This window comes from Jaculus jaculus, chromosome 6 (assembly GCF_020740685.1).
Source record: "Jaculus jaculus isolate mJacJac1 chromosome 6, mJacJac1.mat.Y.cur, whole genome shotgun sequence".
Taxonomy (NCBI): Eukaryota; Metazoa; Chordata; class Mammalia; order Rodentia; family Dipodidae; genus Jaculus; species Jaculus jaculus.
This window is the reverse complement of record NC_059107.1, coordinates 87,700,567-87,715,486: the sequence shown is the minus strand read 5'-3', so window position 1 is coordinate 87,715,486 and position 14,920 is coordinate 87,700,567. Positions and strand designations below refer to the sequence as shown.

Below are 14,920 nucleotides of genomic sequence, written 5' to 3'. Positions count from 1 at the left end.
ATGCTGAGGATGAAATCAGGGAATCATTCCCATTCAAAATTGCATCAAGAGAAAAAGTACCTTGGAATAAACCTAACCAAGGAATTGAAGGATCTCTACAATTAGAACTTTAAAACACTCAAGTGAGAAATTGCAGAAGACACTAGGAAATGGAAAAACATCCCTTGTTCTTGGATCAGAAGAATCAATATTGTGAAAATGGTAATCTTACCAAAAGCAATCTGCACATTTAATGCAATCTCCATCAAAATTCCAATGGCATTTTTCACAGAACTAGAAAAAACAATCCTAAAATTCATTAGGAAGCATGAAAAACCTTAGCTATCCAAAACAATTTTGAGCAACAAAAATAAGGCTGGTGGCCTGGAGAGATGGCTTAGCAGTTAAATGCTTGCCTGTGAAGCCTAAGGGCCCAGGTTCTTGGCTCCATTCCTCAGGACCCATGTTAACCAGATGCTTAAGGGGGCGCACATGTCTGGAGTTCGTTTGCAGTGGCTGGAAGCCCTGGCGCGCCCATCTCTGTCTATCTGCCTCTTTCTCTCTCTGTCGGTCACTCTCAAATAAATAAAAATAAAAAAATATTTAGGGTCCCGGGCCCCGCCGAGGCAGCCCCTCTCCACCGCCAAGGGCGTGGAGGAGGCGGAGGTGGAGGAGTTGGGGAAGAAGCTTGGTGTCCCTCCGTGCTGCTGTTTTTTTTTTTTTTTTTTTTTTTTAATTCATCTTCCCCGGCAGTTGGCCGAGTGCTCACCGGCTGCAGCATCTCGGCCGCGACCTCCGAGCCCCGGGCGCGATCTGGTCGGTCGGGTCGGCGGAGCTGCGGGCGGCCGGGACCTCGGTGCACCTCGGGCGGGCAACGGCGGCTTAGTCCCCACGCTGGGCCTGCCATGGCCATGACAGGCTCAACACCTTGCTCGTCCATGAGTAATCACACAAAGGAAAGGGTGAAATGACCAAGGACATTGGAGAATTTTTATAGTAACCTCATTGCTCAACATGAAGAACGAGAAATGAGACAAAAGAAGTTAGAAAAAGTGATGGAAGAAGAAGGTCTAAAAGATGAAGAGAAACGTCTCAGGAGATCAGCAGTGCTTGAAAGGAAACAGAGTTTCTTCTTTTAAAGAGAACAAGACTTGGACTGGAAGATTTTGAGTCCTTAAAAGTCATAGGCGGACAATAAGTTAACAAGGAGACATAAAGGGACGAGAAAGGAAGGGAGGAGGGTACTTAATAGGTTGGTATTGTATATATGTAAGTACAATGATTGTGATGGGGAGGTAATATGATGGAGAATGGAATTTCAAAGGGGAAAGTGTGGGAGGGGGGAGGGAATTACCATGGGATTTTTTTTTATAATCATGGAAAATGCTAATAAAAATTAAAAAAAAAAGTCATAGGCCAAGGAGCATTTGGTGAGATGCGACTTGTTCAAAAGAAAGACACAGGGTATGTGTATGCAATGAAAATCCTCCGTAAACAGACATGCTTGAAAAGGAGCATTTTGGCCACATCCATGCGGAGCGTGACATTCTAGTGGAGGCAGACAGTTTGTGGGTTGTGAAAATGTGCTATAGTTTTCAGGATAAGCTAAACCTCTACCTAATCATGGAGTTCCTGCCTGGAGGAGTCATGATGACCTTGTTGATGAAAAAGATACTTTGACAGAAGAGGAGACTCAGTTTTATATAGCAGAAACAGTACTAGCCATAGACTCTATTCACCAACTTGGATTCATCCACAGAGACATCAAACTAGACAACCTTCTCTTGGACAGCAAGGGCCACGTGAAACTTTATGACTTTGGCCTTTGCGCAGGCCTGAAAAAAGCACACAGGAAAGAATTTTACAGGAACCTGAACCACAGTCTCCCCAGCGACTTCACTTTCCAGAACATGAATTCCAAAAGGAAAGCAGAAACCTGGAAAAGAAACCAACGTCAGCTGGCCTTCTCCACTGTGGGCACTCCTGACTACATCGCCCCTGAGGTGTTCCTGCAAACTGGGTACAATAAGCTCTGCCATTGGTGGTCTCTTGGGGTGATCATGTACGAGATGCTCATCGGCTACCCACCATTCTGCTCAGAGACCCCTCAAGAGATGTATAAGAAGGTGATGAACTGGAAAGAAACTCTGACTTTTCCTCCAGAAGTTCCCGTCTCTGAGAAAGCCAAGGATCTCATTCTGAGATTTTGCTGTGAATGGGAGCATTGAATTGGAGCCCCTGGAGTTGAGGAAATAAAAAATGACTCATTTTTTTGAAGGTGTTGACTGGGAACAAAGCAGAGAGACCTGCTGCGATATCTATTCAATTCAAGAGCATTGATGATACCTCACAGTTTGATGAGTTTCCAGAATCTGACATTCTTAAGCCAACAGTGACCACAAGTAACCATCCTGAGACCGTCTATAAGAACAAGGACTGGGTCTTCATCAACTACACGTACAAGTGCTTTGAGGGTCTGACCGCCTTCCTATATGAAAGCTGCAAAACAGGACCTGTGGAGCCCCTAGTGGAGCAGAGTTCTCTGTGCAGCACAGTAGTTCTCACCCTCTCTAAAGAGCTTCAGAGAAGTTCATGGAACCAATTGATGCATCACAGTAAAGTCTCCTGAAATGTGATAGTGGATTTGCTTCCATAGCACATCTGAAACTGATAGAACAGAGACAAGCGTTTCTACATTGGCCATAAATAGTCGTCTTGCTTCATTGAAAAGCATTGTGAGCCAATTTGATAAGATTTTTTTTTAATTTTAATTTTTTGGTTTATTTTTTTTTTAGAGACCAGAAGACTTATTTATTTATTTTTCTAGACTGCCAGTCATAGCCGAGTTACACAGACAGATGGAAAAAGCAGCCAGCATTTATATGCCACAGAGCCCATTAGGGGTAGAACATGGCTCCGTTTTTTTTTTTTTTAATTTTTAAATTTTTATTAACATTTTCCATGATTATACAAAAATATCCGATGGTAATTCCTTCCCTCACCCCCGACATCCCCTTTGAAATTCCATTATCCATCATATTACCTCCCCATCTCAATCATTGTACTTATATATATACAATATTTGACAAAATTTTTAAAGAGGAATTTGAATTTTCCTAAGTTCATCAGAATGAAGGGGAAAAACAGCCATCATCCAACATTATTAAGACTGTAATGTATTCTCAATGTCAGCCAATTCCTGTAACGTGGTGACGTGATACCTGCCAAGCCCACCAAGTATTCTTTTCTTTGTGTAAGTAAAAGTTCTGGAGCACTAAAGAAATAAAGCAATAATGAAAGTCTGTCTCTGCAGCCAGCACTGTGGCTGAAGGCAAAGTCCCCCATCCTTTGGTGCAGGTGTCTCCCCATGCCTCGGTCTCGACAGTGGCCTCCCATAGCCTTCGTTCACGGAGCTTTATTTACAGCAGTAGGACCTGAACCCACGCTTTTCTTCTCCCTCTACCCATCCCAAGACTCAAGCTGCTCTTTTGAGTGTTATGGGGACACCAGCTTGATCCATTATTATTCTGAGAAGGCCCACCAAACCCTTGGGCACTGGCAAGGAGTTCTGGATCATGTGGACAGCCCTCACTTTCTCCTCACGGCGCTGACAGAACCCTGACAGATGTTCCCCAGCAGTACTTGCAGAGACTGTTCTTTCCTGGGAACACAGCAAGGAGCCCAGGCAGACGCAGAAGTCCCAGTGCCCTTGAGGCTGAGGGATGCCTTGCAAGATCTCAGCTTCCTGGGAAATTGGGGTGGAGGTGACCCAAGAGAGTGTCCAACCAGCTGGCAAGTCCCTGTAGCCCTCATTCCTCTCCCCGTCCTTGGTGCGACTGTGTTTTATCTCGATACTTCCCTCTCCAAACTTTACAGTAGCCAATTTGCCTTGGAATCATGATTTCAAAGTTTTCCTTTGCAAATAGATGCCTTTCTGGGGGAAACTGGGCCCCCACCCAAAAGGCTGCCTGCCACTTAGACTGACCCAGCCTCTCTGCTGTGGTGTTCTTTCATGAGAAACTAAATTGTAGCACAAAGTGCCTTCTCTGTCACAGCTGCTGCCACATTTAGAGAACTTTTGCTGTGTCAGGAAGATGTGGAGGTTTCATATCAATGCATTATTAGTTTTGGTTTTCAGTTATGACAACTCTTGAAGCATCACTTATGTCTGTGTGGTGACTGGAACTCACTCCCTGCCAGTCCTGAAGCTGTGGTGGTCAGCTTTGTTTTAGCTTAGAAAACTGCAATATCAGACTTACAGCTGTACATGAAACTGCTTTGGGCTTTTACATCTTAGACAAAGAAAAATGAATGTTAGGAAATCTGAACTCCAAATGAAGGTGATCTTTTAGCCCTTAATCTTTCATTCATGGCCTGTTAGTGGGAAGGTAAGTAAAAGATTCTGTTGTGTGATTTTGAAGTCTCTTTGTATTACCAAACAGTTGGGGTCCTGACCCCTGTGTGTTTTGGAAAGCAATGTGTGATAAGTATGGGTAAAGAGAAGTAACAGTAGTGGTAGAGTCTGTGTGGTAGGAATGGTTTGTTTGGGGAAAATGCCTACACTAACTATTCAACTTCAGAATGAACTGTGAAAACAATCAAGGAAAAAAAAAATATTAAAAAAAATAAGGCTGGTGGTATCGCCATACCTGATTTTAACCTATATTACAGAGCCATAGTAACAAAAACAGCACAATACTGGCACAACAACAGGTATGTAGATCAATGGAACAGAATAGAGGGCCCAGATGTAAATCTAGGCAGCTACAGTCATCTGATCTTCAACAAAAGCACTCACTGGAGAATACATAGCCTCTTCAATAAATGGTGCTGGGAAAACTGGAAATCTATATATAGAAGGATAAAAATCTATCCTTATTTCTCTCCATGTACAAGAATTAAGCCCAAATGGATCAAAGAGTTTAATATGAGACCCCCAAACTCTGAAACTGCTAGAGGAAAAAGCAGGGGAAACTCTTCAACATATTGGTATAGACAATGACTTTCTAACCCTAGTAGCTCAGGAAATAAAATAATCTCACTCCTGTCAGAAAGGCTATCATCAGGAAATCAAATGATAATAAATGTTGGTGATGATGCAGAAAAAGAGGAACCCTTCTACACTGTTGGTGGACATGTAATCTGGTACAGCCATTGTGGAAATCAGTGTGAAGGTACCTGAGACAGCTGAAGACAGGTTTCCCACATGACCTAGCTATAGCACTCCTAGGCATATATACTAAGGACTCATCTCACTACCTTAGAAATACTTCCTCATCCATGTTTATTGCTGCTCTATTCACAATAGCTAGGAAATGGAACCAGCCTATATGTCCCTCAACTGATGAGTGGATAATGAAGATGTGATACATTGACACAATGGAGTTCTATTCAGCAGTAAAGAGAAATGAAATTATGGAATTTGCTGGGAAATGGATGGACCTGGAAAGGATTATACTTAGTGAGGTAACACGGGCCCAGAAAGCCACACACCATGTGTTCTCCTCATATGTGGATCCTAGCTACAAATGTTTGGACTTGTAGATGAGTTGGAATAAATCTTGGTAGCTGAGGCCAGTAAGCTAGAAAGGGGTTATAAGGGAGGGAGGAGAAGGGAAGACTGAAGGGGATGGTATTGTAAAAATGTTGTTGTTTTGAGGTTGTGTCTCACTCTAGCTCAAGCTGACCTGAAATTCACTACATAGTCTCAGGTTATCCTTGGACTCACAGTGATCTTCCTACCTCTTCCTCCTGAGTGCTGGGATTAAAGGTGAGCACCAGCATGCCAGGTTACACATTGTACATATTTCTGGTGCCTAACAGTCTTCAGGGTCCGAGAAATGTTTAACAAATGTTTCTCTATACTATATATATATATATATATGTAGGCTAACTATATTAAGATCAATTATCCTGAGTTTTCATGATTGCTACATCTTAAGTTTTCACTTAATCACTTTTCCCCCTCTTTGTAAAATCTACAATATGTGTTTGCATACATAAAAAAAGAGACAACTGGCAGCCTGTACAAGACATTCCCCTCCTGTCCCAAAATATTTTGTTTTTTTTCACAAATGAACCACACAATATATATAGCCTTTCCATTGTGTATATACATGTAGACACATATGCTTCATTTAAAAAAATATATTTTATTTATTTATTTGAGAGAAAGAAAGAGAGGGAAGGAAAGGCAGATAGAAAGAATGGGTGTCCCAGGGCCTCTAGCCACTGCAAGCAAACTCTAGTACTGGGGAATTGAACCTGGGTCCTTAGGCTTTGCAGGCAAGCACATTAACCACTAAACAATTATGTAGCTTCGTTTAATTCTTTTTTTTTTTTTTTAAGGTAGGGTCTCACTCTAGTCCAGGCTGACCTAGATGTCACTATGTAGTCTCAGGGCAGCCTCAAACTCATGATGATCTGCCTACCTCTGCCTCCCAAATGCTGGGATTAAAGGCATGCACCACCACGCCTGGCTGTTTCATTCTTTTTTAACAATTGTCTGCATTCAAGGCCTCCATTATCAAACTATTAATAGTATTATAATATTTGCTATTATTTATAAGGCAATTATCATAATATCTAAATTAATTGAAAACAGGGTTTTTTTTTTTTTTTTTTTTTTTGGCCAGGTGGAACACACCTTTAATCCCAGTAGTTGGGAAGCTGAGGTAGGAGGTTCACTGTGAGCTCAAGGCCATCTTGGGGCTACAGAGTGAGTTCCTGGTTGGCCTGGGCTAAAAGGAGACCCTGCCTTGAAAAAAAATATATAAAAAAGAAATGAAGATGGAATTTTACATATGACTTTTTTCTCCTGTCAGATTTTCTGATGTTCAGAATTTAACACGCATTTGAAATTTGTTCCTTTTTGTTATAATAATGTATGTACCTCTGGACTCTGAAAGTTCTTGCTTATAAAAACTTGAGGTATAAGGTATCCTTAACTATAACCTGTAGCATCAGTTAGAACTGGTTTTATTTTTAGGTAACAGAAATCCAAAAGAATAGTGGATCAATAATATGGAATTCCTCTTTCATGTAAAATTTTTTAAAAAAATCTATGTATTCTTAGGGGATGGGGAGATAACTTAGTGGGTAAAGTACTTGCTGGGAAAGCATGAACTCCTAAGTTTAATCACCCATGTTTTAAAAGCCTAGTAAGGGGAGTAGAGAGATGGCTCAGTGGCTAAAGACTCTTGCAAAGCATGAAGGCCTGGGTTCAATTGCCCAGTACCCATGTAAAGTCAGATACACAAAATGGCACTTGCATCTGGAGTTAATTTGCAGTGCTGGGAGGCCCTGGATTACCAATTTATTCTCTCTCTCTCTCTCTCTCTCTCTCTCTCTCTGCTTGAAAATAAATAAGAGGATTTAAAAAAAAAATTAACTTTATTTTGTTTATGGGAAAGAGAGAGAGAGAAAGAGAAAGAGTGAGAGAGAGAGAGAGAGAGCACCTCAGGGCCTTCAGCCACTGCAAATGAGCTCCAGAAGCATGCTCTACCTTGTGCATCTGGCTTACATGGGTCCTTTGGCTAGTGCCTTAAATGGTAAGCCATCCCTCTAGTCCAAGAATATTTTTTCAAAAGCCCAGTGTATACAACACACACATACATGCACACATGCGCCACACCTAGTACACACATAAAAACTCCAGTGACCTCTGTGTTCTATGTAAACAGTGCCCTTTAGAGTTGTGTGGGACACAGTTTGTCAGGTCCAAAGAGAGAGTTCCAGCACCAATCATCATATCTGAATTACTTCCAGGAGAAAAAAGGAATGAACAAGGAGCAGACAAAACAAAATGATATACACACTCCTTTTTGTGTGTGCAAGCATGATAAAATACTCATGACAAAGTATGCAATTTTCACCACTATAAATGAATGGTTTATTTATCTGGTAACATATTCATTCACATGTTGTGTAAACATCTCCAGCATCTATTTTCAGACTCTTCTTCTCAGAGACATCCATTAAACAGGAACTCTCCATTCACCTGTCTCTCACCCCTTATAGCTAATCTTCCAGTTTCTGATTTTGTGATTTGGACCTCTCTTGATTATATAGCTATTTGTTTGTTTATAACTGACCTATTTGATTAACACTATAGCATCAAGGTTCATTTAGGTTGTAGCATGTATCAGAATTCCCTTTTCAAGGCTGAAGGTATTGCACATATATGCCACACTTTGTTTTCCTATTTATTGGTTGACAGATACTCGAGTTTCCTCTATTTTTTGGTTGCTGTGAATAATGCTGCTGTAAACATGAATGTGCAGATATTTTTTTAAGGAATAGTCATACTGTCTTACCTAGAAGCTGTACTGTTTTATAGTTTACCATGCATGTAATTAATGTACACTAATGGCAGATCAAATAAATGATTTCAACAATGTGTAGCTTATTGAACCAGTGAGTTTACTGGGTGTTACAGTTAGATTCACATTGCTTATAGAAATCACTCAACCAAGAGCAGCTTGTGGAAAAAAGAGGTTTATTTTGGCTTATAGGCTTGAGGCGAAGCTCCATGATGGCAGGGGAAAATGATTTTATGAGCAGAGGGTGGACATCACCCCCTGGCCAACATCAAGTGGACAATAGCAACAGGAGAGTGTACCAAACATTGGCAAGGGGAAGCTGGATATAACACCCATAAGCCCACCCCCAACAGTACACTACCTCCAGGAGGTGTTAATTCCCAAATCTCCATCAGCTGGGAACCTAGCATTCAGACACCCAAGTTTGTGGGGGGTGGGGGAACACCTGAATCCAACCACCACACTGGGGTTACTTAGCAAAGTATGAATGAGGGGTTACTTATAAGAACATGGGTAACTCAAAGGCAGCTCCATCTGTGGAAAAGACATCCAGCATGGGTGATTACTCACAAAAGCTCAATGGCCGGCAGACACATGTCTTTTTCCTAGCAGTAGTTAATGCTTATCTAACCTTGGGGTAGGAGTCTTGTGAATCTTGCAAGTTTCAGGAACTTTCTGAGATATGTGAGCCTTGTAAATTTCATTCACTTCCAGCGTCCTAATGGCCCTCTTTCCAGGATGTTCCTAGGAACTTGTTAAACAATAAATGCATATATCTCTGAAAGTATTTCCCAGGTAGCCACCAGGGGTACTTCTTGAAATACAAATCTCATCATATTACTTAGTTTCTTAATTGCTTGAACTCTCTAGTATTTACTGATTCCTTCAAATGTAAACAAACAAACAAACAAAACCCCCATGGCCCCAGCTCCTCAGCTCTGCAGTATAGCTTCTTGACAAGCTGTACTGGCAACCTTAATAGGACTCTTGTTGCTTGAAGTATGGCCCGCACCCTTCCCACCTGCATTACCTCACCTGAGAAACCTTCCCTAGTCTTGCCAACTGCAATTAAACAGTTAGGTGCATTTACATTGCAGTACTTGGTATTTTATTTATTTTTCTGTCTGCCTTCCCCATGAAACTCTGAGTAAGAAGTAGATTTTGTTTACCTTTCCATCCACAGCATCTAGAATACAGCCCCATACAAATGTGGCACATATTAATCATTGAATACAGAAATATTTCTTCTGGCTAGAGTCAGATGGAGGAAGCAGATTGGTAAGAGGCTTTTAGAGACCTTTATAGTTAAGGGAGGTCATAATGGAATATTGTTGAGACAGAAAATACTGTGAGCTTGAGTGCTATAATCATGTGATTAGTCATTAATTTGGGAAAGTAAGTAATTTCTCCCTGTGCCTAGGCAGGTGTCTGATATTTATCACATCATTAAGAAATGTGTGCCAGGATTGGGAAGATGGCTCAGCTGGGAAAAAGGGCTGTCATGAAAGCATAAAGACCTGAGTTCAAATCCCCATAAGTGACATAAAGACAGACATAGAATTGTGTCTGTAATCATAGAGTGCCTATGGTGAGATGGAAGGCTGTCGGGGGAAACACATGTGGATTCATCCCAGATAGGGCACAGATGACATACAAGTGTTGATGAAGGAAAGAGTTTATCCAGGGTACTTATATAGTAGGATGAGTGGTTGTTTACAGGAGCAATGGATGACTCAAAGGCAGTTTTGCCACCAAACAGCTCACCCCAGTATAGATGATGACACTCAGAAGTGGTATTTCTGGAGCTTGGCTGGTGGGAGAGTCTTGAACACTTGCAGGCAGCTTGAGAATCTCTTCCCCAAGCACTTGTTTTCCTTTTCTATATTTCTAGGGAGGAATCTTGGAACCTTTCTCCCAGAATTGTTGGCTGAGTCTCCTGAGATTCCTTTCTCACCCAAGGAGGGTGTTTCAATTGCTACACAACACTGGCCAGAGTCTGGTCCTCAGCAGTTGTTTACCACTCCTATAACACTGGGGAATGGCCATATAATTTTAAGTTTCAGTTTTTCCCAGACTTGACCTATGAATTTTCTGAACCTCCCTTCTCTCCTGGGAGGGATTGTTTCAATTCTGAGGAATTTTCTACACAATAGTGGCAGACACAGTAGACTCTTCAGAAGCTTAAACAGCAGCTAGCCTGGCATATGCAACTAGTAAAAACAAGAGACCCTGGCTCAAAAATGTAGCAAGTGGTCTGGACAGATGGATTAGCCATTAAGGTGCTTGCCTGCAAAGCCTAAGGGTTCATATGTGATTCCCCAGTGCCCATGTAAAGCCAGATGCACACAGTGGTGCATGCATCTGGAGTTTCTTTGCAGCAGTGGGAGGCACTGATGCACCCTGCCTCTGTCTCTCTTTCTCAAGAAAAGACAAAAAGTGAGGACAGACACTGGAAGTTGTCCTCGGATATCCACATGTGCACTGTGGCATGTACACATATACTCAAATACACACAAAATATAAAGATCCATGTGTGGTAGCACACACCTCTAATACCAGCACTCAGGAGGCAGAGGTAGGATGATCACTGTGAGTCTGAGGCTACCCTGAGATTAAATAGTGAATTCCAGGTCTGCTTGGGCTAAAGACCCTACCTTGAAAAAACATTTTTTTTTTTAGAAGCGATGTGGACTAAAATGAAAATGATTGGATTTACAAAGGGACAAATAAGAGTCCATGGCAAGTGGAGGCAGTGTTAACTGGGAAAGAAGAATGACATTTAGAGCCTATTGCCAGGAGTGGTATGACCCATAGGCATTGAGGTGGAAAGGCAGCAGGTCAGGCAAGTAAAGAACAGAACAGTAGCTGGCATAAATTGGGCATTCTGTCAATGGAGAGCAGGAAGAGGAAACAGGGAGACATGTCTAAAGTTGGTGGACTAAGTAGGGAGACTTGGCTCAGTGGTTCAGACGTGACCTGAGGAAGGCCTGGACCAGAAGATATGGTTCAGGTGGAAAAAGAGTTCTGTGGAAGATTAATGATTCTTTTTATAAAAAATTATTGATTGACTTGCAAGCAGAGATAGTTGATGATAGATAAATACATAGATAGATGATAGATAGACAATAGATAAATAGATAAGGAGGATAGGTGTGCCAGGGTCTCTGGCCACTGCAAACAAACTTCAGATGCATGAGCCACTTTGTGCATCTGGCATTATGTAGGTATTGGGGAATTGAAGCTGGCCCATCAGGCCCTGTAAGCAAATGCCTTTTGTGGTGGTTTGATTCAGGTGTCCCCCATAAACTTAGGTGTTCTGAATGCTAGGTTCCCAGCTGATGGATATTTGGGAATTAATGCCTCCTGGAGGGAGTGTATTGTTGGGGGTGGGCTTATGGGCTTTATAGCCAGTTTCCCCATGCCAGTGTTTGGCACACCCTCCTGTTGCTGTAGTCCACCTTATGTTGGCCAGGGGGTGATGTCCACCCTCTGCTCATGCCATCGTTTTCCCCTTCTATCGTGGAGCTTCCCCTCGAGCCTGTAAGCCAAAATAAACATCTTTTTCCCAGAAGCTGCTCTTGGTTGGGTGATTTCTATCAGCAATGTGAACCAGACTGCAACAATAAAATGGTACCAGGAGTGGGGTTGCTGCTAGACACCTGACTGTGTGGCTCTGGCCTTTTGTAGCTGATTTTCAAGAGGAAAGTGGAAGGAGTTGAAACCTTGGCCTAAGAGATGCCTTGCAGTGCTGTAAGTACAGCTTAATGGACTATTCTGGTCTGAGCTCCAAGACCTGAATGCAGTAAGAACTATGGACTGTGAGGTTTGGCTTATGAGGGTGAGAAAGAGCTGTGCCTGGACTGGGCTAGCAGTTTGTGTGAGAAGCTTGCTCTTATGCCCATGTCCTGAGAAGTTGTGCAGGGTTGCTTTGCGTAGAAATGAACTGGTGTGTGCAGAAGGATATGGCACAGAAAGGAAAATCTTTGGGTGAACTGTTGCCCATTCAGCTGCAAGTGAGAGATTACAACCTTTGAGACTGGGCTAGCTGACCTGCGCTGGGGCAACAGGAAGAATGTCAGCTCTTTTGAAGGGGCCTGAGTGCTCAATGAGTGTCCTGTTCTTCAAAGTCTGCTTTATTCCCCCCTGGATTAACAAATTGGCACCTATCTGGTATCGTGGAGTATAAGAAATGCTGGAAAGAGGGTCATTGAGTTTGCAACACGGTCTTGTGTTTTGGAAATGGCCATGGGCAGTGTGAAGCAGGTTTGCTGGTTGCCTGCATAGAGACCCCATGGGGCCATGAGGATGAACCGTGGCTTGCAGTGGAGACCCAGTGGAGATGCCGGGACCATGAGATGGCTGCCAAGGAGCTGCTGGCCCCGGTGAAGTTTCCCAGGACTGTGAGTAGCCTAGCTGGAGGGGCGGAATTGGAATGCCAGAGACTTGTTGCTGGTTAGAATTATTGGACTTGAAGATTTGTCACTGGTTTGAGTTGCTGGACTTGAAGCTACAGAGTTTGATGTTTGCCCTGGTTGTTTTAAATCTTGTATTGGTTGAATGTTTCTTTGCTAGGCCCAATGCCATCTATTGCAGTGTGAATATTTATTCTGTGCCATTATGGGTTTTTTGAGGTTATTTTTTGGTATTATGGCTCAGTTAAAAGATCTTGAACTATGGGGATGTATGAACATCATTGAGATTGATAAAAATTATGGGGACTTTTAAAGTCAGACTGAATGCATTGTATTTTACATCATGTATGGATATCAGTTTATGGGGGCCAGGGGTGGAATGTGGTGGTTTGATTCAGGTGTCCCCCATAAACTTAGGTGTTCTGAATGCTAGGTTCCCAGCTGATGGAGATTTGGGAATTAATGCCTCCTGGAGGGAGTGTATTGTTGGGGGTGGGCTTATGGGCTTTATAGCCAGTTTCCCCATGCCAGTGTTTGGCACACCCTCCTGTTGCTGTAGTCCACCTTATGTTGGTCAGGGGGTGATGTCCACTCTCTGCTCATGCCATCATTTTCCCCTGTCATCATGGGGCTTCCCTTCAAGCCTGTAAGCCAAAATAAATCTCTTTTTCCCAGAAGCTGCTCTTGGTTGGGTGATTTCTAACAGCAATGTGAACCGGACTGCAACACCTTTAATCCTTGAGCTATCCCTCATGCCCAAGATTAATGATTCTTTAAAGTAAATAGCGAGTGTCTCCATAAAGAGCAGAGAGAAAGGGATGTAGAAGGATTCCCAAGTTATAAACCTCAGAAATGTTCAAATGAAGCAAGTCCTAAGAAGGAGGCTGACTTTGTAATAAAATGAAGCATTTAGGTTTCCCAATACTCTTACAAGATTAAAACAGAGCTGGAGAGCAGTGTGACCCTTTTAGAAATCGGATAAGCATATTTTTAAAATAAACTCTGTAGTAGTTTATTGTAATCTACAATGATCATCATTTTCTTTGTTAATCTTTTCCTTACTTACAAAATAATGATTACTGCAGAACTCAAAAGCACATAAAATAAAGGGTTAAATCCAGAATTCCATTACAAAAGTATAATAAGTCAAAATTTAGAGGTAAATCTTTTGGTTTATTTTCAACATTTAATGGTATTGTAAATATCTGTTGTGCTAGGATTATAGGCATGCTCTGCCACACCTTGTTTTATTTGGTGATGGTGATTGGGTCCAGGGCTGCATGTTTGCTAGGCAAACTGCATGCCAACTGAACTACATCTCCAGGCCCCAATTTCTCTTTTAAAGATTTATTTATTTATTTATTTGAAAGCAGAGAGAGATGAAGAGAAGAGAGACAAAGGGAATGGGCTCACCTGGGCCTCCAAACCCCTGCAATTGAACTCCTGATGCATGAGCCACTGTGTGCATCCAGCTTCATGTAGATACTGGGGAATCAAACCCAGGGCCTTAAGCTTTGCAGTCAAGTGCCTTAACTTTTGAGCCATTTCTCTAGCCACCACTCCCCCCCACCAATTTCTCTTTAAAGAAACTGTTTTTTTTTTGTTTTTTTTTTTTTTTTAGGTAGAGTCTTGCTCTAGCTCAGGCTGACCTGGAATCTATTATGTGTCTCAAGCTGCTCAGACTCACAGTAATTCTCCTACCTCTGCCTCCCAAGTGCTGACACTAAAGGTATGAGCCATCATGCCTGGCTAAAGGAACTATTCTTGTCAGTTTCATGAATTTGTTTTCAGAACATTTTTGGTACATAATTCCATTCACTCATACATTGTATTTATAAATGTACTATCTATGCAAGTGTATATATCTACACATATTGTGGGTACTGGTATCATATATGCATATATACACTCATGTGCAACATGATTATAATGTTACATAGTATGCCATTTTATGAATGTGTCATAGTTTACTTAACAACTGTTGAACATTTCCATTATTTTCACTTTTGTTCTTGAAAATGAAACATCCTTGTTTTAATTTTGAGTGTATTAGGAATTAATCTTGTGTTTCATAGTTAAATATATTTGTGTACTTATTATTTTTTGCCATAGTAGAGTAGGCTCCCTCTACCTCTAAATTACTGAGATATTTTTCTATAATTATGCATAGTTGCCAATTTCTAGCTGTGGTGGTTTGAGTGAGGTGTC

General features: G+C 41.8%; 1 pseudogene; it reads left to right on the top strand.

Annotated features, from left to right (window-relative positions):
* The first annotated feature begins 884 nt into the window (after positions 1-884).
* Positions 885-2,507, top strand: LOC101616361 (annotated as a pseudogene).
* Positions 2,508-14,920: the final 12,413 nt, after the last annotated feature.